Raw genomic sequence first — 26,717 nt, forward strand, 5'->3', positions numbered from 1 at the left:
CAGCCTGGACAACAGGGCGACACCCTGTCTCTACTAAAAATACAAAATTTAGCCAGGCATGGTGTTGTGTGCCTGTAATACCAGTTATTTTGGAGGCTGAGGCATGAAAATGGCTTGAGCGTGAGAGGCAGAAGTTATAGTGAGCTGAGATTGCACCACTGCACTCCAGTCTGGGCAACAGAGTGAGACCCTGTCACAAAGAAAAAAAAAAAGGGCAACACATTTGTAACGTACCTGTGTCTATGCAGGACTCACAATCTGTCTTTCCCTGTCTCTTGCCACATTTCCCCTTAATTGATTGGGGGAATTTGATAACTCAGAAAAATTCCAGTCCATACATTGTATTCTACATATTGGCAAGGAATATTATTTAGAAACATGCTCAAATGTGTGTCCTAGACTTCCATAAGATCCCCTCATAGCTAGTGTGGAAACATATAATGAACACTTGATCTGAATAAACTCTTTAAAGAGATTGATAAAGGATGTCAGAGGAAAGATTTGAACTTATTAAGTTGACCTTTAAGTGTATTCTTTTAAGGAATAAACACTTATCCTTAACCTCTGAAATTTTTATCAGAAATTTTCTCTTTCAGTGAGAGGAACTGAGCAGATTCTCTTTAGTGCCTCAGAAGACATATTTGCTGTTTTTTGTTTTATGTCTGATTCGATAAGGCTTCCCTTCATTGTTCTTGCAAACTTACTTTGTTGTTGCTGCTATTTTTTTTTAATAAAACAATTTCTATGCATATTTTGTAGGTAGGATGTTGGTTCTCAAGACACTCAGTGAAAAAAGAGTTCTGTGGTCAAGTACCTTTGGGAAACACTACAGCTCCCTTCTTGGTGATCACGGTGATCTGATTCTATCCTTAGAATCGGAAGCTTTTCTTGAAACACTTTTCCCATGGCCCATGGGGGAGTGTACAGGCTGAGAACATGACCTTAGATTCTTTATAACCAACACATTTTTATTTTTATTTTTATTTTTGAGATAAGATCTTGCTCTGTCATCTAGGCTGGAGTGCAGCGTTATGATCCCAGCTCACTGCAGGCTCAACTTCTTGGGCTCAAGTGATTCTCCCACCTCAGCCTCTTGAGTAGTTGAGGCTACACGTGCATGACACCCCGCCCAGCTAATTTTTCTAATTTTTTTTGTGTGTGGAGATGGGGTCCTAGTATGTTGCCGAGGCTGTTCTTAAACCCCTGGTCTTAAGTGATCCTCCCACCTTGGCCTCTCAAATTGCCATATCCTCTCACTGTCCATGGTGCCACAAGTTACCTTTGTATCAGATAAGGCTTTAGTTGCAGACATTATAATCCACAATAGCTCATTTAAACACACAAGGATTTAATCAGTGGTTTAGACAGCTCACAAACTCACTGGTGGGGTTGAAAATGTAGATCCCGAGATGATCTCTTGGGAATGACTCTGTGTTAGTCCATATTCATACTGCTTAAAGAACTACCAGAGACTGAGTAATTTATGAAGAAAAGAGGCTGAACTGACATACAGTTCTATAGAAAATTTACAATCATGGCACAAGGCAAAGGGGACACAAACACCCTTCTCACATGGCAGGGTAGGAGGAAAAGAGCAAAGGGATAAATGCTACATAATTTAAAAACGACCAGATCTTGTGAGAACTAATTCACTGTCAGAAGAACAGCAAAGGGGAAGTCTGCCCCAATGATTCAATTACCTTTCACCAGACCCCTTGTACAACATGTGGGGATCACAATTCAACATGATATTTGCATGGGGACATAGAGCCAAACCAAATCAGACTCCAAAACCACACTTCAGAACCAGATTACCCAAGGTGCTCCCACTTCTGCCATCAAGGAGATGGCTGCCATGCCAGGATGCCCCTGCAACGGCTTCTGGTCTGGAATCATAGCTTCTGCCACCTTCTAAACTTGTAAAAACACTTCTTATATGGCTCCCAAGGGAGGGTGTTGGCCAGTGTTCATGCCCAGATTCTTTGACTTAGATTGGTTGGCTGGCGCCATCTGTGTTCCTTCTGCCTGTGTGTTTGTCATGCCATTCTAGCTAATTGAAGCACCTTTATTTCTTCTCTTCTGGTTGAACTGCTATCATCTCTCCCTTGATGCGTAGCCTAGGATGACTTACTTTTTTCTTTTCTTTTCTTTTTTAATTGCATTTTAGGTTTTAGGGTACATGTGAAGAACATGGAAGATTGTTACATAGGTACACACATGGTAGTGTGATTTGCTGCCTTCCTTCCCATCACCTATATCTGGCATTTCTCCCCATGCTATCTCTCCCCAACTCCCCACCCCACGCTGTCCCTCCCCTATTTCCCCCAACAGACTCCAGCCTTTGATGCTCCCCTCCCTGTGTCCATGTGTTCTCATTGTTCAACACCCACCTATGAGTGAGAACATGCGGTGTTTGATTTTCTGTTCTTGTGTCAGTTTGCTGAGAATGATGGTTTCCAGGTTCATCCATGTCCCTACAAAGGACACGGAGTCATCATTTTTTATGACTGCATAGTATTCCATGGTGTATATGTGCCACATTTTCCCTGTCATCAATGGGCATTTGGGTTGGTTCCAGGTCTTTGCTATTGTAAACAGTGCTGCAGTGAACATTCGTGTGCGTGTGTCCTTATAGTAGAACAATTTATAATCCTTTGGATATATGCCCAGTAATGGGATTGCTGGGTCAAATGGAATTTCTATTTCTAGGTCCTTGAGGAATCGCCACACTGTCTTCCATAATGGTTGAACTAATCGACACTCCCACCAACAGTGTAAAAGTGTTCCTATTTCTCCACATCCTCTCCAGCATTTGCTGTCTTCTGATTTTTTAATGATCGCCATTCTAACTGGCGTGAGATGATATCTCAATGTAGTTTTGATTTGCATTTCTCTAATGACCAGTGATGATCAGCATTTTTTCATATGTTTGTTGGCCTCACGTATGTCTTATTTTGTAAAGTGTCTGTTCATATCCTTCACCCACTTTTGAATGGGCTTGTTTTTTTCTTGTAAATCTGTTATAGTTCTTTGTAGATTCTGGATATCAGCCCTTTGTCAGACAGGTAGATTGCAAAAAGTTTTTGCCCATTCTGTTGGTTGCTGATTCACTCTAATGACTGTATCTTTTGCCGTGCAGAAGCCATGGAGTTTGATTAGGTCCCATTTGTCTATTTTGGCTTCTGTTGCCAATGCTTTTGGTGTTTAGGTCATGAAGTCTTTGCCTATGCCTATGTCCTGAATGGTTTTGCCTAGATTTTCTTCTAGGGTTTTTATGGTGTTAGGTCTTATGTTTAAGTCTTTAATCCATCTGGAATTAATTTTATTGTAAGGTGTCAGGAAGAGGTCCAGTTTCTGCTTTCTGCATGTGGCTAGCCAGTTTTCCCAACACCATTTATTAAACAGGGAATCCTTTCCCCATTGCTTGTTTTTGTCAGGTTCATCGAAGGTCAGATGGTTGTAGATGTGTGGTGTTGCCTCGGAGGCCTCTGTTCTGTTCCATTGGTGTATATTTCTGTTTTGGTACCAGTACCATGCTGTTTTGAGTACTGTAGCCTTGTAGTATAGTTTGAAGTCTGGTAGTGTGATGCCTCCAGCTTTGTTCTTTTGCTTATAATTGACTTGGCTATGCGGGCTCTCTTTTGGTTCCACATGAAGTTTAAGGTGTTTTTTTCCAGTTCTGTGAAGAAGGTCATTGGTAGCTTGATGGGGATAGCGCTGAATCTGTAAATTACTTTGGGCAGTATGGCCATTTTCACAATATTGATTCTTCCTAACCATGAGCATGGAATGTTTCTCCATCTGTTTGTGTCCTCTCTTATTTCATTGAGCAGTAGTTTGTAGTTCTCCTTGAAGAGGTCCTTTATGTTCCTTTTTAGTTTTATTGCCAGGTATTTTATTCTCTTTGTAGCAATTGTGAATGGCAGTTTGTCCTTGATTTGGCTCTCTTTAAGCCTGTTATTGGTGTATAGGAATGCTTGTGATTTGTGCACATTGATTTTGTATCCTGAGACTTTGCTGAAGTTGCCTATTAGTTTCAGGAGATTTTGGGCTGAGACAATGGGATCTTTTAAATATACAATCATGTCGTCTGCAAATAGAGACAATTTGACATCCTTCTTTCCTATTTGAATACCCTTTATTTCTTTTTCTTGCCTGATTGCTCTGGCTAGAACTTCCAAAACCATATTGAATAGGAGTGGTGAGAGAGGGCATCCTTGTCTAGTGCCAGATTTCAAAGGGAACACTTCAGTTTTTGCCCATTCAGTATGATATTGGCTGTTGGTTTGTCATAAATAGCTTTTATTATTTTGAGATACATTCTGTCAATACCTAGTTTATTGAGGGTTTTTAGCATGAAGGGCTGTTGAATTTTGTCAAAGGCCTTGTCTGCATCAATTGAAATAATCATGTGGTTTTTGTCTTTCGTTCTGTTTATGTGGTGAATTACGTTTATAGACTTGCGTATGTTGAACCAGCCTTGCATCCCCCGGATGAATCCTTCTTGATCATGGTGGGTAAGCTTTTTGATGTGCTGTTGCAATCGGTTTGCCAGTATTTTATTGAAGATTTTTGCATCTATGTTCATCATGGATATTGGTCTGAAGTTTTCTTTTCTTGCTGAGTCTCTGCTGGGTTTTGGTATCAGGATAATGTTGGTCTCATAAAATGATTTGGGAAGGATTCCCTCTGTTTGGATTGTTCAGAGTAGTTTGAGAAGGAATGGTACCAGCTCCTCTTTATATGTCTCGTAGACTTCGGCTGTGAACCCATCTGGACCTGGGCTTTTTTTGGGTGGTAGACTCTTAATTGCTGCCTCAACTTCAGACCTTGTTATTGGTCTATTCAGGGTTTCAAGTTCGTCCTGGTTTAGGCTTGGGAGGTTGCAAGTGTCCAGGAATTTATCAATTTCTTCCAGGTTTACTAGTTTATGTGCATAGAGTTGTTTGTAATAATCTCTGATGATGGTTTGTATTTCTGTGGAATCTGTGGTGATATCCCCTTTATAATTTTTTATTGCCTCTATTTGATTATTCTCTCTTTTCTTTTTTATTAATCTGGCTAGTGGTCTATTTTGTTGATCTTTTTGAAAAACCAGCCCTGGATTTATTGATTTTTTTTGAAGGGTTTTTTGTGTCTCTATCTCCTTCAGTTCTGCTCTGATCTTAGTTATTTCTTATCTTCTGTTAGGTTTTGAGTTTTTTTGATCTTGCTCCTCTAGCTCTTTCAATTTTGATGATAGGGTGTCAATTTTAGGTCTTCCCTTGCTTCTCATGTGGGCATTTATTAGTATATATTTTCCTCTAGACACTGCTTTAAATGTGTCCCAGAGATTCTGGTACGTTGTGTGTTCGTTCTCATTGGTTTCTAAGAACATTGTTATATCTGCCTTCATTTCATTGTTTATCCAGTCAACATTCAAGAGCCAGTTGTTCAGTTTCCATCAGCCTGTGCGGTTCTGAGTTAGTTTCTGAATTTTGTGTTCTAACTTGATTGCGCTGTGGTCTGAGAGACTGTTTGTTATGATTTCTTTTCTTTTGCATTTGCTGAGGAGTGATTTACTTCCAATTATGTGGTCAATTTTAGAGTAGGTGTGATGTGGTGCTGAGAAGAATGTATATTCTGAGAAGAATGTAGATTTGGGGTGGAGAGTTCTGTAAATGTCTATAGATAACTTACTTTTTTCAAGAGTCCATCCTCAGCAGTTTCTGGCTTCAGGAACTTTTCTATTCCATAACGTCCTACCATATTCGTTGTATCTATCAATCATTGTCTTGTAATAATTTTAAAAATTCACATTTCCTGTCTTACTGACTAGCTCGTAATCCCACGTTGTACACCTGTCTCCATTCCCTACACCTATTAGAATTTACTGTTTATGACACACATATATATATATATGTTTGCTGTTAGTGATACAGAAATATAATGGCTAAAAGCGCAGAGTCTGATTTTTCTTGGAATATCCTACCAGCCCTCTCAGGCATTGCAAATAAATATTTAATGGATGATGTTGACCACCTGACAGACACATTAGAGTACCAACCAATGTCTTCAAGAAAGAAAAACTCTGTCCATTATTATTTTGTGAATTGTACACAGTTGTAGAATGCTTTCCAGTTTTTTTTGTCGAAATCATCTTGTAGGGAATTGAGCAAATAAATATTCTTCAAAGTTTTCAAACAGATGAGGTGCTACTTCCAAAAATGTACCCGGTAGGAGTTCCCTGTAAACGAACGCCTTCCTCGTGCACAAGCCTTGTCAGTGATGGCTGAGGACCAAGTAATCATGGAGACAGCAAAGAGCCATAAAAGAAGATTTCCTGGCAAAATAATTTGCTGTCTTTTGTTTTATGTTTAATTCGATAGGCTTCCCTTCATTGTTCTTGTAAACTTACTTTGTTGTTTTTGATATTTTTTTTAAATTAAATAGAATTTTCTATGCGTATTTTGTAGGTAGGATGTTGGTTCTCAAGACGCTCAGTGAAAAAAGAGTTCTGTGGTCAAGTACCTTTGGGAAACACTACAGCTCCCTTCTCGGTAATCACAGTGCACATTAACATATGAGGCGCTCAGAGAAGCCCTGCTGGAAAGAAGAAACTAAAATAATTTTATACAGCCTTCAGAGTTTCCCTTCCTTATTAGTTTGGGGGCCCTTTCTTTTCCATGTTACATTTGACTGTCCCATAAAATTATTTTTAAATTGAATACCCTGGATATTTTGGGCAAATTAAAGTTTTATACGTGGAATTTGGGTTTAAATAAACCATGATACTATTTAGAAAATGTAGAATTTGACTCTTTCTAATGTGAGTAGTACCCTCTTCCATATTTTTAAAAATGTAATCTATATGATCTTACGTTCATTTTTCTTTCATGGTGCTATTGTAGTATATGGTTTGCCTGTATATGGATGATAGCCTTCTAAAAATCTCTTTAATCATCATTCTAAAAAAGTTGGAAGCAGAATTTCTTTTATAGAGAGAACTGTACTTTTGAAACAATCTACCTGGAGAAGTCATGTTCCCTCTTTATTTTTCCCTAAAATCCCTCTAGCTACAGAATTAAATTGATCATAATCCTTAGTTCATGACACACTTGTATCATTGGAATATGCAAAGCCTCCCTTTTACTTATTTGTTTATAATAATGTAATGAGCATCTAGAAACCTGCTGTCAAATACAAAAGCTGGGACCTTAACAGTAAAGTGACATCTAACTATATGTGCCCTCCACAATCCCATCTTTCTGCTTCCTTCTACCTGGGTACCATCATCCTGGATTCGGAGTTCACCATTCCTTTGCTTTTCTTTCTATTTAGTTTTCTTGCATCTATGTGTTTTCATGTAAATCATTAAAAATATTTAGCTGTTTTTCAGTTTATAAAATGGCTATATCCTGCTCTATGTAATCTTTTGGAACTTAACTTTTCTCACTTAGTGTTACAGTTGTCCTTCAGTGTCCGCAGGGGATTTGTTTCAGGACCTTTGAAGATACAAAACCCAAGAATGCTTAAGTCCCTTGCATGAAGTCGATTGTATCTGCATATAACCTATGCATATTCTCCTGTATCCTTTAAATCATCTCTAGTTTACTTATAAAACATAATACAATGGAAATGCTATATAAATCATTGTTATACTCTATTTTTTATTTGTATATATTTTTTATTGTTATATTGTTGCTTTCCAGAATATCTTTGATTGGAGGTTGGTTGAATTGACAGATATGGAACCCAGGGATGTGAAGGCTGCCTGTACAATAGATTGTTACCTTTTAGTCACGTTGCTGCATATTGTTTTAGTTCATTTGTTTTGACTGCTGAATAATATTCTGTTGGTTAATGGACCACAGTTTATTCATTTGCTGTCCTGTTTATGGGCATCGTGACTGTTCCTAGGATTTCACTGTGTGAACGTGATGTTGTGAATATTTTTGTACATGTCTTCTGTTGTACTTCAACAATAACTTCTTGTGGCATATATCTAAGAGTGGAATGCCATTGCCGGAGTGAAAATATTCAAGGAGATAATATCAAAACATTTCCTCAAAGGTTGCACTAATTTATATGCCTACCAGCAGCATGTAAAAGATCCTGTGGATCAACATCTCTCCAACTTAGTATTGTCAGACTTCAATATTTTTGCCTATTGAATCATTTGAGGTGATATCTCATTGTGGACTTGACTTACATTTTCCTAATCACTACTGATTGTGATTAGTGCTCTTTCTCTCTCTTTCTTTCTTTCTTTCGACAGTGTCTTGCAGTCTCGCAGGCTGGAGCACAGTGGCACAATAATAGCACTTTACAGCCTGGAACTCCCAGGCTAAAGGATTCTCCTGCCTCAGCCTCCCAAGTTAGCTAGGACTACAGGCATGCACTCCCATGCATGGCTAATTTTTTCTCTCCCTCCTTCCCTTCTTCCTTCCTTCTTCCCTCCCTCTCCCCTTCCCTCCACTCCCCTCTACTCCCCTCCGCTCCACCTCCCACCACTTCACTCCCCTCCCCTCCACTCCCCTTCCCTTCTTTCTTCAAAGTCTCTCTTCGTTGCCCGGGCTGGTCTTCAACTCCTGATTTCAAGTGATCCCCTACCTCATTCTCCTAAAGTGCTGCGATTACAGGTGTGAGCCACTGCAACTGGCTAGCTTTTCTTTTTATATTGGCCATATTTGTTTCCTCTCCTATTACGTGCCTGTTTGTGTCTAGTTTCCATTTTGCTATTGTGTTTTTTGTATTTTTTTATTAATGTATAGTTTTTTATATAATTTAAAAATAATCTGCTCGTTCATTCTTTTATTCAATTATTCATTTAATAATTATTGATTAGGCCATGTGCTAGGGACCCGTAGTGCATAGGTACAGACTCTGTATTCCAGGGCTCATTTTCTAGTACAGACAAATAAATAATTACAACATAATATGCAGAATCTCTGTCCAAGGGACCCTGGGAAACTGAGGGAGATGCCTAACTCTGTTTGAAGGCAATCCTATTTAAGGCTGAATTATATTGCATGGTATATGTATACCACATTTCAAAATTTGTCAGTGGATATTTGTGTTGTTTCCACTTACTGGCTTTTCTAAATTATGAGGCTGTGTACATTCCTGTACAAACATCTTTTCCAGTTCTTATTCCCAATTCTTTTGGGCATATGCCCAGAAGTGGAATTGCTGGGTCCCATGGTAATTCTGTGTTTAATTTTTTGAGGGAGTGCCATACTGTTTTCCACAGTGGCTGCACCATTTTACATTCCCATCAGCGATGCACAATTTCTCCACACCCTCCCCAACACTTGTAGTTTTCTGTCGTTGTTGTTGTTGTCATAATAGCTATCCTAATGGGGTGACGTGGTAACTCATTGTGGTTTTGATTTGCATTTTTCCAGTTGATTAATAATGTTGAGCATCATTTCATGTGTCTCAAGACTCTTGAAAATCTCCTGAAAGTTATGGGTTTCTGGATAGAAAAATATAGATATGTTCACCATATTTTGCATAACAGCTAAGGGGAAGGCATCACAAGCCCCTGAAGCCCACACGGGAACAACTGACCTAGGTTTCAAGCCCTTCTTCTGGAAGGAACACTGTGGTTAGGTCGGTCTCCCTAAGCCGTTGCCATAAAGAGAATGAACTGCATGGTTTTAACTTTTGTTAAGATGTGTGAGAAATTGACCATTCTAAATTGAAATATAAGTCTTTTGACACAGGAGCTTTTGTTCTTCATGATGTAGTTTTTTGGGTGAGAGACAAGAGAAAGAAGGGAAGACAGTCCTGGGAAAATGAACAGGGCTCAGTTCAATAGAAGTTTGTCTAAATAACAGAGCCGGGCAAACGTTTGGCATTTTAGGATGAACTCTTGTAAGGAGGTGAGAGTCGGCTGCCTTTTCTCAAACCGAGAGCTCAAGCCATACTGGGAAAGGGCGAGTCATATGTGAATTCTTCTAAGGAAAGGTCCAAACAAGGTCTAAGGCTTAAAATGTCTAAGCTGAGTGAGGAAAGTGCGGGTAGCCTGATAGCAGAGATGGGAAGTCCAGGCAAAGAAGACTGGAGATTCAGGGCCAAGCAGCTAATAAGTAAGTCATGGATGAGATCCGGAAGGACTGGAGCAAGGGAGAATACTCCTCCTCTCTAGGATCAATCTGTTAACCCTAGTGTGTGAGACAAAAAATCTTTTCTTCAGTAGTAACAGAAACGTGATTTGGGAAGGCCTTGGTGATTGCAGGAGCTGATCATCTGGGGAGGTGGTTCTCCACCTTGGGTGCTCATTATAATCACCTGAGGCGCTTTGCAAATCCCTGTGGCTCAGACAAGCTCCAGACTCATTAAATCAGAATCTCTGTGGAGGGAGGTGGGAACCAGGCATTAGTATTTTCTAAAGCTCTCCAGGTGACTCTAAAATGCAGCCAAAGTGAGAACCTCTGATTTAGGGACAGGCAGTCAGATAGTTATTATACAATCCTAATTGGTTCTCAAATAATTTTGAACCTGGTCGAAACCAGGCTACTGTGTCGAATCATTTCTTCCATCTCCCTCCACTCATTCAGGGGAAGGCTTTCTTGGCCTACTTGCCAAAAGTGCCTACACTGAGCCAGTGCTTTTCAAACTTTTATGTGCAGACAAAGCACCTGTGAGTTATAATGTAGTAGGTCCAGGCTGAGAATTGGCATTTCTCACAAGCTCTCAGGTGATGCTGCTGCTGCTGCTGGGCCATACTATGAGTAGCAGCATACTAGGCTCATAACCATTGAGTTGATTTTACTTATTGTTTTATTCATCAGATTATTGAAAGGTGCAAGATACTGTGCTGCTTAGGTACTGGGTATGTGGTTGTGGACACAAAAGAGACATCCCCTGCCCTCAAGGATCATAAAATCTAGGAGAAAAGGCAATGAACCCATTATTTCACTGAAAAATTACCTAAATACAATTAAAGTAAGGGCCACAAAGGAAAAATGTAGGCTGTTATGAAATCCTGTGATAGGGAGCCTTGATCTAGTTAGTAGGACATGGTTAGGACTCATGGGATAAAGAAAGCCCCAAGAGACCCATGTTATGTTCGGATGCTCACTCTGGCTGTGGGAACCTATTGACTTCTTCCAGTTGCACTGGTTATATTTAGTATACTGACCCTTCTTTCCTGCTGTACATTTTCCCATGGTGGCCTCGGCCATTCCTTGGCTTTCTTTATTTACCCAATCTCAACTTCTGCCTCTCCTCTGAGCTCTAGGTTCAGGTTTCTAATTATTGAGGCATGTCTCCAACTAGTAGACATGCCAGCATCTAAAACCCAAAATATTCTGGGAACTCTTCACGTTCTTCACTAAACCAGCACTTCTTCAATATTTCTGACAATGTCATCACCGTTCTTTAAGCCAATGAGGCAAAATTCAACATTTTCTTTTCTTTCTTTCTTTTTTTTTTTTTGAGTAGGAGTCTCACTCTGTTGCCCAGGCTGGAGTGCAATGGTTTGATCTCTGCTCACTGCAACCTCCCGGGTTCAAGTGATTCTCCTTCCTCAGCCTCCTGATTAGCTGGGATTATAGGTGTGTGCCACCATGCTCAGCTAATTTTTGTATTTTTAGTAGAAACAGGGTTTTGCCATGTTGGCCAGTCTGGTCTTGAACTCCTGACCTCAGGTGACGCACCCCCCTTGGCCTCCCAAAGTGCTGGGATTACAGAAGTGAGCCACGGTGCCCAGCCAACATATTCTTTTAACTACTTTACTATTGTCGGCCCAAGGATACAGCACTTATTTTTCATATGGGATCTGAAATAGGGGTGTATTGCATTGGCTTGATTCACAGGTGACCTAAGTTGAGTAAACAGCCTACTGTAGACCCTCAGTGTATGTTGTTTACATAAGTGAGGCCTGGGGGGAGGAGGAAAACGACCTGTCACTCATTTTGTCTGTATGTTCTTGCTAGAAATTTTATGTTCCTTAGCTCATTTATTCCTCCCAATAGCTTTCTAGAACTTCATTAAGTGAGGCTTGTAGAGTGTCCAGAGAGTGTGTGATAGCCGCATATAAACTTAGTGGTTTTTTTTTTTTTTTCCAGTTTCAGAGAACATCATGTTCTTTTGCTAGGCTTCATACCTTGTACATGGTAAAGTGATCTCTAAACTCTAATTATTATAAATATGTTTGAAAAATATAAGCTCTCTCAAATATTAGCTATGAATGTTTTTTCCTCAATTTTGGAAAATATATTAATAAATTCTATCTGATTAAATGAAACTTAGTTACTTTAAAACAGCTGTGTCTAGCCTGCATCATGTACCCAATACATATGAGTTCCCTTTCATAGATTCAAATATTTTGTTTTGATTTTCTTTGTATTTTCCTGTTTTTTCCCTTTTCATGTTCTACCCTGGGCATTTTCTATTGAACTATCATCTTCTAGATCACCAAGTCTCTCTTCAGCTGGGTCTTTTTGCTGTAACCCATCTATAACTTTCTTAATTTCTTCTGTTACATTGTATTTTTCAGTTCTAGAATTTTCATCTGATTCATATATATGAATATATATATTTTGGCTCTTTGGTGAAATTATCTTGTCACCTATTTCTTAAACATGTTAATCAATTATTTTAAAGTCTATGCCTGATAATGCAATATCTGGATTACTTGTGAGTCTGTTTCTATTGTCTGCTTTTTTCCTATTGGTTCTGTGTCTTGGTATGCCTGGTAATTTTTAATTGAATGTTGGGTACTGTAAATAAAAAATGATGGAGGCTCTTGATGGTATATTCTTCCACTGAGGAGTGTTCTTCTTGAGCTTCTGGTAGGCAGTTAAAATTTTTATAATCTCAGTTCAATCTTCCTTACCTAGGTGTAGCCCTTTAGAGGTCCCAAATGAAAGCCCAGATTAGATACCCAGGTCCCTCCATTTTGGTAGGCCCTGAACTCCAATTACTATATCTTCATCAGTGGGGACAGCTCTGCTTGGTTTATCATCCCTCTAGCAGCTGTTTTCTGTTTTGCTTCCCTTCTTTCTGCCTGTGAAATTTACACACCAGTAAATGCCTCAGTCGTGGTGGTGGGGAGAGTGTGTTGAGTGGCTTCTGTGTGTCCTTACTCTGGGAGTTTGGACTTTCAGGTTCTGGTTGTCTTGGTAACTGCTAGATGCATTCAAAGAGATGTTTATTTTTAAATTTTATCCAGTTTTTTAAAATATGCTTGTCTATTATTGCTGGAATGAGAACATGTATTCTTTGCTTTTTAGGCTTTAAAATTTAAGTAATGAGACTTGCTTCTGATTCATCAGAGTGCCCCCAAAACAGGTGTTGGTTAGGTGTGCAGGTGAGAGATTATTGTTTGACTTGCAGTCTAGTCTGCTACCTGCTCATCCCACAGGAACCTTTGATTTTTTCACAACTTTCGCTTTGCATTCTGAGGACAAAACTTGAAAATTAGTGAATTGAATATTATTTATGGTATCAGATATAGAATGGTTGCTTCATTTAGTAGGGAACAGATTTAAATAAATGATAGAGACAATAACTCAGGAGGCTCAGATCCCTATTTTGATCTTCCAGATAGTAAGGAAGAACAGTAATTCTTCTGCAAAAAAAGCGAGGGCCATGATGATTTCTAGTGGCTTTATCATGCTGATATTTTTGCTGTACTCTGTACTTTTGAGGGGTTGCAAATTTGAAAGATGTGGTAGTGATTTTTTGAAGTGTTTTTCATGTTATTTTTGACATATATGCATAGATAACGTGTATGTATATAAGCACACACATTGTACACAGCCCCTTGTTTTGTATCCCCTTTTCCCAGAAAAGTATGGAATGTAAAACCTAAGTTCTCCTCAGTCATAACCTCAGGGAAAGGAAAGAAAATTTAAAGTCAGAAGTTGTTAACCTGAGCAGTTTATGGCTATAAGATTTCATCATCTTACTGCCTTATCTGGTATAGTTACATCTGCCCCAATTTATTTATTTTTCTGCTTCCTTCTCTGCCAGCAATGAGCCTGGAACTGGAAGGAGGCCAAGCTGCATTCCTTGTGGTAATTATGAGGGAGGGCCCCAGCTCTTTGGACGTTGGCATGAGTGCTTTCCTTCAAGGGGGCTGAATTTCCCTACTCAAGTTCACTAACTAGCCCATCCATTTGCCCTCTTCCTCCTCTCCATGTTATTCTTGTTGGCAAAAGTGTATGATGTGCTTCCTGTAGAATAAAGTGTAAGATGCATTTTCTGTTTCTAAGATAGAAAGAAAGTGTATGATGTGCTTTCTGTTTCCAAGAAACTTACAGTTTACTTGTGGGGAAAGTCAAATAAACATGAACATTGAAATATCAGTAGAAACAATAAATAGCAACAGAAGTTAATAAAAGACAAAGGGCTAAATGGAATGCACAGAAACTGCTATAGAAGGTAGATGAAGGGAGGACTGAACCAGAGTCATGTGGAATGATTCTGTGGACCTGAGTATTGGGAGTTCTTTTGGATTTAGAGTTGGCAAGAACAGGTGGACATCCTTGGCAGGGAGACTGGAGTGCACAGGGGTGGGGGATTGGGAAGGGGCAAGGTGGGCCAGGGGCTTGAGAATGTCAGTATAAGAGTCTAGGGGCTGGACTCCTGTGGTGGAGAGAGAGCCTCAAATGCCAGTTGCCAGGTTGTGTTTGGCTATTCCATATACAAAGGGGGAACATCTAAGTCTTTGAATGAGGAATATAATAATGATTAATTTAGGAGGTTAAACTGGCAGGATACAGAAAGAGTTGGAAGGGGAAATATTGTAAGCATGGAGCCTGGGAGGTTTTGTGACAATTCTAGTAAGTGTGGCAAGGGTTGGTGACTGTAGAAGGGAAATGAAGAGGCAGATGAGAGACTAGTTTTGAAAGAGCACTCATGACTTGACTGGCTTTGAGGAAGGCCTATTGGCATTTTACGTAAATGCAAATTATGTGCGTTTGAGGTAGTCCAGCATAAAACTATCAACAAACATATTTTATATGAAACATTTAGAAATAACCCCCAATCCTTTCTTCTCACCTGTGTTAGAGTCATCTGTCATGGCACAGGTTTTCACACTTTGAAAAATTGATTCATTCACACAAAAGGTGATTTTTTCAGTAAGAAAATTTGACTTTTCTGTTGACAATATGCTTTCTAAAGTTAGAGGTACATTCTCATGAAGTAAAAGGCACTGAGTGGATATTGTGCTGGCCCCTGGTGAGGAGCTGGGCTGTGCTGCTGCGGCGTTCCTTTGGGTGGTGTTCTACTTTCCTGTTAGCATTATCATTGTTTCTGGATCCAGAATGTCTCCTCTGTCACCTAGGTAAATGCCATCAGGAAATGTCAGATCCCACAGAGTGACTGGGTGAGCCACTTACTCCCATGTATTACTAACCTTTATTCCTGATGAGTGTTTCCTGAGAATTATGCTTGAGAAATGCTGCAGGTTTTATTTCCCTCACCGTAAGTCTTCTCTGAAGCTCATAGCACACATTAGCTTATTAATGGCTCTGCAAGTTGGGCAAGTGAACAAACTAGTTCAGTGTTGTTGACTCCAGCTTTTTCTATACATACTTGACCATGGAACGCTATTTTTACACTACACTTACTAACATCTGGGTGGTGAGTTCTGGGGAAAGTAGGGCTGGGAAGTGAAGTTTTTCCCATCTGATAGCATCTCTGGTAGTACCCCCAGACCCTTAAATGAATGAGCAAATGAATGTTCATGAGGCCCTTGTCTGTGCTGTCACTATACAAAGTGATTCACATGTATTCTCACATTCAAGCCTCAACAAGCCACTTAGGTAGATTTAAGGAAACAAGGCTTAGATGAGTTAGGACACTTGTCCAAATACACGGTTAGGAAATGACAGGCGGGGTCCAGATCAACTCCAAGTCCAGTGTGGAATGCCATTGCTACCTCCTGGTGAGAATTTTGGGTTCAGTCAATAGAACAGCAGCTGTTTCATCACAGAGGTTTCATGCTTTACCACTTAAACAAATCAAAGTGTTTCTGTTAGTAAAATACACCTCCCAGGTCTTCTCAGAGATCATCTAGCCTATTGTGGTCACAAAAGAAGCTTTGAACAAGGTAAATTCGCAGTGATTGGTTTTCAGCCCTTTTCCAGGGAGAGGGTGAGTCCCTGTACTTCCTGATGCTCTCTCTTCCTTTGTGCTGAGCACTGTGGGCTTTCCTGGACCTGCTCAGCCAGGCTTGCCTCCCTGTACTCAGTTTCCCAAGCTGGTATCCTACCCACCCTCGCTGACCTGCAACTGTGTCCTCATGCCCTTCTCAGTGAATGATAGTTCAAAATGGCGAAAGAGGGACTCAGTCTCTGCCGAGCATCTTTGTGTAAGGCTGGATATTGACATGAGAAAATGAAGCAGAGCTGTGCAGATAGTTGCCTGTTTTTCCAGTTGCCTAATGGGTTGTTAGACTCCCTTATAGACCTAGGAATTTATGAGTTGCCTAGAATGTTTCAGTTTCTTTTTCCTGCTTCATCTTTTCAGTACTTGTGCCAGTTTGGCCAGCAGAGCGGAAGGCCAGAGCTGTTCTCTGTGCTGTCAAATTTGTTCTGAGCGTATCATCTTGAGGGAGTGCGTGTTATCCATCTTTTATCCTCAATTTCCTCTCACCTGTCTAGAAGCAGAGGGATGCCACTTTCTCCCCCCTAAAATTGGAGCTTTATGAGTTAGAGTTAGCTGTGAGCAGTTTTCCTCTAGCACTGAGGCAGGACTATTAAATTGCATTCTGCTGTTTGCTTCTATGTTCTGTTAGTAACCATTAATTAATTTTAAAGATATAGAAATTAAACAGATGGAGTAAAATGCTCCAACTTGTATAAGATCACATTTTTCAGTCACTTTTATTGCATGTGAAGGCAAAAGAGAATCACCCTAAAATGAAATTCACAGGTTATCTCCAAGTCGTCTTTGAATAATCTAGCCTGCAAATATTAATTTATTATTCATCTGCAATGTGCAAGGCACCATGAAAGATCTTTGATATCAACATCATCATACCACATCCTACCAGATTAGCTCGTGTATACTATTCATGAATCCAGACCTTCTGATTGGGACCATTCTGGGACATCAAAAGTCAGCCTCAGGGTTAGACACACATTGCTGTGCAGAGGATTTGAAGAGCTATCACAAGGCAAGGGGATTTTTGAGGCTGACAATTCAAATCTAGTCTCTGGCAGCAGCATAGTCCCTTAAACAAATGAACAAATAAACGTTTACTAGTCCTCTGCCCTGTGTGCCGCTATGCAAGATGATTTACATGTATTCTCTCTTAAATCTCAAAACAACTTTCCGAGAGAGATCCGAGGCAACTGAGGCTCAGATGAGTTAGGGAACTTGTCTAAGCTTATATAGGAAATGGCAGGGTAAGGACTGGAGCCCACATCAACACTAGGTTCAGTGTGTGAGCCCATCGCTCCATCTCTAACGGGAATTTTGGGTTCAGTTCAGTAAGTGCAGTGAGGTGAGATCAAGAACCTACTCTGGGCTTTTCTAGATGTGCTCCAGTGGAGAGGGAGCTACAGATGGAGCTGTGGAGCAGCTGGAGTCTGGGGCTGTGCTGCTTAGGTGTTCCTTGAGCGATAGAACCTCTCCTTATTTAAAAAAACATCTTTTAAATTTGCTGCATCAGTTTCTCCTGGAAAACTGGAAATGGTTATGAGTGCATAGCTCCTCTCAGCCAGATTTAATGGTTTCAACACCCTGGATCAGTGTACTTTAAAAAGTACAAATGGCTGGGTCTTATCCGCGGAGTTCCCTAGCCTGGGAACCTCTACTTTTATAAAACTCCAGGGGATTCAAACGTGCAACAGAGTTTGAGAACTAGTAGACCAGCAGCTGCTCCTGCAGGTGTTCTCCCCACCGCCCATCTTAGTTTTCTGAGACCTCCCATTGGTGAGGAGCCACTGGCTGCATGAGTTTTAATTATTTATGACCATGGAGCCTTTACCTGACAATAGCCGGTTTCTAATTCCCATCTCAGCTTTGAATTCAGGCAGTTCCCTCCCCTCCAGTTTAATGTTTTTTTTTTCTCTCTCTCAAATAAAAAAGGATGTTGTTGCTCTTATTTAATTCCATGTTTTCCATGAGGTGGTTCGTGTATTCTTATCAATGACTTTTAAAAGGTGCAATTATTTGGTTTTAAGTTTCTCCACAAGTGAGTGATAGCCTCATGAATAAGAAAGGACTCCTTTTTCTAACCAGGCATTTCCCTGCTGCCCTTGTACTCTGTCATTTGACTTTGACGTTTTTGACAATTCAAATTCTCCATGGCCCTTGACCTGTAGGTATACCATCTAACGACTGTCTACGAAGCATCTGGCTTTCTTAGAAGTGGCTTTGTCGGGTTTTGAGTGAATCCCTACTGGATTGATTCTGGCACAGTTGAGCTCTGTTAGCATGACCTGAATAGTAGTGAACCCTCAGCAGTGAACTGCTACTTACCATCATGGTGATGAGATTTAATTTTTGTTTACCTCTGTCATTGCTTTAGGTGGCTTTATTTGCTTGGTGATGGATTGTCTCCAGCCAGTGTAAGTCTTCATCCCTGCTCTCATCCATATCTTGCTGTATTTTAGTTTAACCTCCTTTGAATGCTTTGCTGTGTAGTCAGGCAGTTGTAGAACATATTGGGGCAGCATATCTGGATTAGCTTTCATGGTAGCTGCCTCCCAGCTCTGAGCATTCCAGTATTGATCCCTTTTATCTGACTGGAATGTTTGGATACACTCATTTAGTCATCATGCTGTCAGGGTTTCAAGGTGGAGCTGGAAGTCAAAGCCACAGCTATGATATGGCTAGTTGGCTGCTGTCATGGGCTTGGCCCCAAAGAGGAGCCTCCCTGCTCCTCTCCACTCTCCTCCCAGATTCCATGTTGCCAGGGCTGTCTAGTCCTCGCCTTCTCCCATAGCTGGGCAAAGGCTTATGGTGATAAAATGCTGTATTTTTCCTTCCTGTTAATTGCCATAAAGTTTCCACAGACACGTTTACTAATCCTGCTATTGGGAAGGATGGGAGCAACTTACCAAGCCTCAAATTTTCTGAGGAATCTGGGACAGCAGCAATTTTCATAGCTGGTGACAGAGCTGAGAACAAAATCCAGCAGGACTTGACTTGTCTGGGCCATAAGCCTAATTAATTCCTCATGGTTAATAAAGAGAAAAAATGAACCTTTTAGGAATTTGCAGTTTTGTCTGACTTGATTGACCTCACTGTACTGTTCTTTGTGGTCATATGCTTCCAGAGCCATTTGGTTCTGAAATCTGCCCACCTGAAATTCCTGGCTTCATTATTTCTCTCCATATAGCAGGGACTCAGTTAACATAATTAGAAAATACAGCTTCCAGTGGTTGTTATGGTTTTGGTGGGTGATATTCCTAGAAAAGACATATAAATAGAATGACTTAAGTCAAATCTATTCTTTTATACAGATCAAGTTTGTAAGAAAGGACTGGTTTCTGACCTTGGATCTATCTTTCAATTTTTTATAGAAATGATTTCAAATGAATAGAAAACCTGTAATGTAATTTCTTATAGAATCGATTCAATCAACTTATATATCCATATTTAATCAATTGGACTTAGCTCTATGCAATGCCATTGTAGCCTGTTGTCTAACAAGATACGTTACTGACAGTGGACTCATTTTTTGGGTGATGTCTTTATTCCCGCTGATTTTTTTTAAAGAATTATCCTAAGAGTTGCTGGGAATGAGGCCTAAGTAGGATCCATCCTTGTCTAATGTCGATAGAGAAACAGAAAAGCTTGCATCTTAATATCCAGCAGGTTCTTGGACAATTAAAAGTATCTCATGTTTGTGACTCCTTTAAAAAACCATCAAACTATTTACTGTGACAGAAATTAGGAAATAGGAATTTGGTGGCAGCAAGATCTCTATGGGTAAACAATGCAGTATTCAAACTGCGGCAAGCTTGGATTGGAGCCCTAGGGCTCCCATGGACAGAAGACGAGATGGCGGTATTCTAAGGCACTAGAGGATCACGGCACCTCAAATCCCTTCTGTCTTGGCAAGGACAAAGAGGCCTGCTTGTGCAGCTTTCAAAGGTATGTGTCAGTCAGCTAAAATGTAATCAACTCAGGTACACTTTTATTTAACATAATGCATGTCGTGAGCTACCATGCAATGTTTTGCATTCTTTTCACTGAAACAAATTAGAAGGAGATGTGAACCTCAGGAGGGTCTCTTTTGTAGAGCTTCTGACCCGTATCTTAGAGGAGCCTTTTAGTTCCACTTAATGGCTTTTTAAGAAACCAAACCAGAGCTCTCTGTTTTATTATCTTTCCCCTTAGAGGAACATTCCTCTAAATTCCTTTGGTAATAATGGTTCTGAAGGTGGTTCCTTTCCTGACCAATGCACAGGCAACACGCTCTCCGCCCCTGGGCTTCCTGCTAAGGTCAAGATGTAATTATTTAAAAGTGGCCAGGCAACATATTTTGGTTTGGGTCACACCTCGAATTTTCTCCATAATTTGTACGAGAAATACTTTTTGCCATGAATGCTTTATTTTCTGTCATCTGCATGGCAAATAGTTTGGTGCTTTCCCAAAGGATTAACAAATTTGAAATTCTTTTGATTGTTTAAGAGTCTGCTCAATATTAAGATGCAAGGCTAACAGTTCCTCTGTCAGACCTAGGTCTGGGTATCTGTTACTTATTTGCAGTGAGGGAAAAGATAGGTGGAGCCTTGCCTGTCAATGTGCAATGTGATATTTCTAGAGTCTCTTGTTTATTTAGGCAGAACCAGCATCTTTTGGGGTGGTCCAGATTCTACTATTTTAAACATTCTCCCAGACATTCACCGTCTCTGTCTTACTGAGCAACTGGACATTTTGTAGTTAACCTCCCACACATGACCTGTACACAGGTGCACCTGCGAAGGTAGAGAGATGTTGGGGTTTCCGCATTCTAAACTGCTCACAGGGAATCACAGTTGAAGTTCAAAATGGCAGAGGTCTGTTTTGAAATGATTCACCTCCGGGCACTGTTTCAAGCTCTCATTATTTGGCTGCACCAATTGGCACACAGTTCCTTCACGTCTTTTCTAGGGTACCTAGGAAGGTGGCTCTGGGAGAGTGACTCAGTGGAATGAAGCATTTGTTAGGCAAACACTCAGCACACAGCGTTTAAACTTGCTATTTTTCCTGATGAACATATTGAGATTCCTTTCTCAGAAATGTGTAGTATAAAAGGTGCAACTGAAACTCAGGACTTTGGGCTCAGGAAGATTGTGAAACTCAGCTTCCTAGCCTTTCTGTTTGCAATAGGAATTTGAAACCAAACAGTTTTCCCACCCTGGTAGGCAGTCTTTATTATCAAAAGAAGAGCATCATGTCTTTTTGAGGGATTTTCCCTAAACCAAAGTGCAAATTCTTAAAGAAGTAAAATGCAGGAAAACCAAACCCACCTCTACTGATCACGGTAATTTCCTAGACAGGTGTTCTGCTTCCCTTGGGGATACCTCGGTAATTATAGAGAAGGACACTAAGGGCCAGATTGAATTCCAGAGTCCCGATAGCAATGCTTGTCTTCTCTTATTTTGTTCCTTTTTGTTTTCCCCTTGGACTGGATGCTCATGGTGCTCATGTTATGGGGTATTGATGAACCCAGGTGCTGCAGGAAGCAAGACTGTCAGTGGATGTGAAAGGAGATGAGGAAATTCCAAGTGGTAACTATTTCTTTTGTTGAAAGTCCCAGAATGGTCTAAGTAGATGGGTTCTTACAGGCACTTCCTGATTTATCTAAAGAACCTAATTGTGAGTTTTGTTGTTGATCAGTTTAAAGCTCATGATTAAGACTTTTTCAAATTAAAAAGTTTTTTAAATGAGTTGAAAACAGCTCCAATAGACTAGATGAAAAATAAACAATAGTTTCTAGTACATTCTTCCCTATCATCTGCTGACTTTAAAGCTGAGAGATATAATTTCAGTCCAGCAGAGGTAGCTGGCTGGCAAGGTGTATCTTGCATACAGGTCCCATCGTTAGGTTCTTATATGCGTTTTATATCACCTTTATTTCTGTGAGTTATGTGCAGATTTGCCCTTTCCAAGAAATTCAGGCATGTAGAGAATGTAAATTGTACAGAAATCTGGAAAAACAAAAAACAAAGGAAAATCAAGCAAAAAGGCCTGATGTTTTCTGTACTTTGGAGAAGGATTTGTGTGGAATCTGTGCTGGAGAAGGAGAACCAAGGAAGGAAGGAAGGGGGACTGAAGTTTTGTTATTTATTTATTGAAAAGAGACGGGGTCTCATTATGTTGAACCAGGCTGGTCTCAAACTCTTGGGCTCAAGTGATCCTCTTGCCTCGGCCTCCCAAAGTGCTGGGATTACAGGCATGAGCCACTGCACCCAGCTGGGACTGGAATTCTGGGAAGAGCATTGGGACAGGAGTCAGGACATGGCTGTTATGGACTTGTTATGCACTCCTGGGCTTATGACAGTTTCCTCATCTGTGAAATGTGGTTCATTTCTGTCTTGCCCTGTGAACCTCACATGTTGTTAATGAGACTGAATGGATGATGTGTGTAATATACAGAATGAAGGGGGAGTTCAGCTTAAAAGATTCCCTAGGGGCTGCTAGTTCCATCCTGAAGGAACCTCATTAAGCATTTTTTTTTTCGAGATGGAGTCTCTCTCTGTCACCAAGGCTGGAGTGCAGTGGTGCAATCATCTTGGCTCATTGCAACCTCCATCTACTAGGTTCAAGCAATTCTCCTGCCTCAGCCTCCTATCTACTAGGTTCAAGCAATTCTCCTGCCTCAGCCTCCTGAGTAGCTGGGATTACAGGTGCACACCATCACACCTGTCTAATTTTTTAATAAAAATGGGGTTTTGCCATGTTGGCCAGGGTGGTCTCGCATTCCTGACCTCAGGTGATCTGCCCACCTTGACCTCCCAAAATGCTGGGATTACGGGTGTGAGCCACTGTGCCTGGCCGGGAACCTCATTAATCTTTGACCAGTTTAAATGTCCAAGTGGAAGAGACCCTCTCACAGTGAATGAAAACCCACAACCCAGGAACATGATCTCCACCAGAGAGTTGTAGGTCATTAAATTGCCACTCTGACACAGATCGTGGGTTTCAATCAGATTGTGTTGTGTTTGGGGAGCTTGCTTCAACTTTCTCAGTCTTCCCACCCCAGGAAATGCTAAGCACTGCAATTCTGGACCTTTTGGGTGAGTGAGAGGATTTGCTCTTAGAGCAAAGAGGGGTGATGGTGACCCTTACCCTCCTCCGCCATCTAATGAGATAGAGCATAAGTCAGAACCTAGCTGCTCCCCTTGGGAGAAATTGCTGGTTCCTGAACCAGCAGCTGTGACCAGGGATTTGGGCTTATATCTGGAGGCGACTGCTGGTACCCATAGAGAAAATTTGGAAGGCAATGGGTGGATGAGTCCTGTTTGATCAGGACACTACAACCTCTGATCAGAACACACTGTTCTTTGCCAGCCTAGATAAAGAAGCTGTTGAATAATTCATGAGGCTTACCGTCAGCATTAACAATGGGAATGCTCCAATATGAAGTTCAAAGAGTGGAGGCTACTCCTGGCAAGGTGATGGCAGAAAGTTTGATGGCCTTTGTTGCCAGTGAATAATGATCATTCATGCAGGAGGTGTGTACAGTTAGAGTTGGGTACTTGGACAGATATGCCAAATATCAGGGAAAAGCTCAGAAATCCTGAAACAAGGAGGGATGGCAGCAGGGCTGGGAGGAACAGGAGGAAGAGGCTTAATCAATTCTTATGAGATATGGTGATCATGCAGAGGTATCTACATGTCAGATGACATGTTCTCTCCTTGCCCTGTCTGGCAGAGGGTAAAAATTCAGATGACACACTGGCCATCAATGGGCAAGGGCCCAATTTCTTTATGGGGTGGTGGCAGGTAAGCATTCTACTAGAGGTGAGCTGCTTTGTGAATAATGTTGAGCTTATTCTGAATGGGGAGTGGGGAGAGCACTTTCTTTCTAGGCTGGAATAGATCTCCTTGGCAAGAGCAAAATGGTTGCTATTATTATTATTGATATGGAATGCTGCTGACTGACTCTGAGTTCCCCCATTCTGATCTCAATTATTTTCCTTCCCTTTGCTATCAGAGAATCCCCAGAATATCATGGTGCCATTTTTACATCCTTCTCACACAATCTAGCAAGATTAGGGTATTTCTGTGGCTCACCAACCACCAAGCAGACATGACCTTGTGTTTGGATTATATGATACTGAGAGACTATTATTATTTTGGGGATAATATCTTTTAATAAGTTAATTTTATGGCCACAAATGCTGAAGTAGTGTTTTTCCCTATTGAGAGAAAACAAAAATTATCATCCCTGTTTCTGCAACATAGGTGTGCCAGCATAGTTCATTGAGATATTAATGATGTAGTCTTCTTTTATTCCCTATTGTCCTCTCTGATCTGATTAGGGAGGCAGAAAAAATTGCTGGAAGATGGCAGCTCTTCCTTTCTTCTGTAAAAGGTGAAGTTCTGCAGAGATGTCCCCAAGTGTTTCTGATGGATGGAAATAAGAGCCTTTGAGATGCAGAGGGGAGTAATGGGAGGGAGATTCTAGGAACCTGGAAAACAGTTACCATGGAAACAATGTGCTAGGGATATGGTGGTACCATGGAGGAGATGGCACCATGTTCATTCTATTTAGGATGCATCTAGGAATATGGACTCCCAGCCTTGCAACAGAGCATGAGACCCTAGAGGCATCAGAACCACTGGACCTAATGCCGGCTAGGAAAATGGACATCTTAACTGTAATCACTGAGAACCAGAGGATAAGCCCCCAGGGGCTTCCTTGATGCATAGATGCTTTAGAGACCCCAGGACCTTGGCATAACCTTGGCCAGGGTACACGGCGTGTATATGCATCAGTAATACCCAAGATCAAATTTTCTTCTAGTCCAGTGGTATGGGGGATGAGAGCCAGGTTTATATGGCAAAAATGAGAACTGTTATATTTCTTACATATCTGAGTTTATCTGGTAAGTAGTCATGGATAGGCTTATGGTTCACCTAATCTAACTTCCTTATTTCACAAATGAAGACAGAGAAACCCAGAACTGTGTAACTTTTTGAGGTTTCTCAACTTCTCCAAGTCTCTTATTCAGGCTCTGTAAAATGAAGCGAATTAGCTAATAGCATTCCTAAGAGAATCATTTGAGAAATTGGGGCTGGGCACTGTGGCTTACTCCTATAATCCCAGCACTTTGGGAGGCTGAGGTGGTTGAATCACTTGAGGTCAGAAGTTTGAGACCAGCCTGTCCAACATGGTGAAACCCTTCTCTACTAAAAATACAAGAATTAGTCATGCCTGGTGGCAGGTACCTATAATCCCAGTTACTCAGGAGGCTGAGGCAGGAGGAGAATTGCTTGAACCCTGGAGGCAGAGGTTGCAATGAGCTAAGATTGTACCACTGCACTCCAGCCTGGGTGACAGAGCAAGACTCCATCTAAAAAAGAATTGCTGAAGGAATTAAGATTTTGCCATTTTTAAATGCCTTAAAATTCCCTGAATACCACAAGACCTTTTGATCTGATACTTCCTTTTGGAGCTCCTACCCTACAAACCTGGTTCATCCTTTAGGACTTGGCCAAATGTCATCTTCTGTGGGAAGCCTTTCCTGATACCCTGTGTTCTCCCAAGACTGGCATCCCGGGTTTATCCCATGTGTTAATTTCCCACTGATGCTGTAGCGAATTGCCATAAACTTAGTGGCTTTAAACTTAGTGGGTCTCAGTGGGCTAAAAATCACAGTGTCAGTAGGGCTGTGTTCCTTCTGGAAGCTCTAGGGGAAAACCTCTTTTCCTATCTTTTCCAGCTTCTAGAGGTGACCTGCATTCCTTGGCTTGTGGCCCCTTCCTCCATCTTCAAAGCCAGCATCTTCAAATGTCTCTCTGACTCTGAACTCCTCTGCTTCCTTCTTCCACATCTAAGGACCCCATGATTACTTTGGGCCCATGCGTATGATCGATGGTAATCGGATTAGTAACCTTAATCCCAGCTGCAACCTTCACTTCTCCCTTGAGCATTCATAAATTCCAGGGATGAGGATGTAGCCATCTTTGGGGCCGCTGCTCTTCCCCCCACCCTATTGGTGCACTTGTCATGCTGTGTGGTAAGTGCCTCTCACTCTGGCTGAGAGCTCTGAGAACCTAGGGGCTGTGTTTGTTTCCTGCTGCCTCCCCAGAAATTTGTACAGATGTGTCAAACTAGAAGCTCTAAGATGATGGCATGATCTGTGTTGTATGATGAATAGATTTAATTAGTTACTAACATTTAAAAATTGGGATACTTTGCTTATATATTTTTAAGTGGAAGAATAAACAAAAAAACTAATAAATAATTACCCATGAAGGGCAAGGGGAAAGCAGGTGGAAAGGATGCAAATTAGTCTTTTCTGAATGTACCTTTTTGGTATATTTGACTTTGAAACCATGTGCATGTTTTACATCATTATAAAACAAAGTGAAGCTAAAATGAGACAAAATAAAAATGGATCCTTATTTCAATGTAAATAAAAAATTCCCATTTTTAAATGAAAATTATGGAACTTGGTGCCACTGGGCACACGACACAAGGGACCTTGGTCCACTTGGCACATTAACCCCCGACACGTTAACTGGCTGAGACCTGTGAGCATTCGCACTAGGATCCTGGCTTGTAATAGGAACCCAGTAAATGTATGCGTTGAATAACTTGATGG

General features: G+C 40.8%; 1 protein-coding gene and 1 long non-coding RNA gene across 5 annotated transcripts in view; one reads left to right on the forward strand and one right to left on the reverse strand.

Annotated features, from left to right (window-relative positions):
• The window catches only part of FRMD3 (FERM domain containing 3), a 363,027-nt gene that overhangs the window by 124,596 nt on the left and 211,714 nt on the right, over positions 1–26,717 (forward strand). The window contains exon 1 of one of the 4 annotated variants that reach the window (XM_032290838.1): positions 11,659–20,049. The exons of the other annotated variants lie outside the window; for them this stretch is intronic. The gene's annotated coding sequence lies outside the window, so the exon portion shown is untranslated. Of the gene's footprint in view, positions 1–11,658; positions 20,050–26,717 lie in introns of those variants that run through there. 4 annotated transcript variants of the gene reach the window in all.
• LOC116559758 lies at positions 1,162–22,939 on the reverse strand. Its single transcript, XR_004272606.1, has 2 exons — positions 22,896–22,939; positions 1,162–1,232 (listed from the first exon to the last, which is right to left on the reverse strand). It is a non-coding gene; the product is annotated as an uncharacterized LOC116559758 (long non-coding RNA).

This window comes from Sapajus apella, unplaced genomic scaffold (assembly GCF_009761245.1).
Source record: "Sapajus apella isolate SASKATOON/1434 unplaced genomic scaffold, GSC_monkey_1.0 scaffold24, whole genome shotgun sequence".
Lineage (NCBI taxonomy): Eukaryota > Metazoa > Chordata > Mammalia > Primates > Cebidae > Sapajus > Sapajus apella.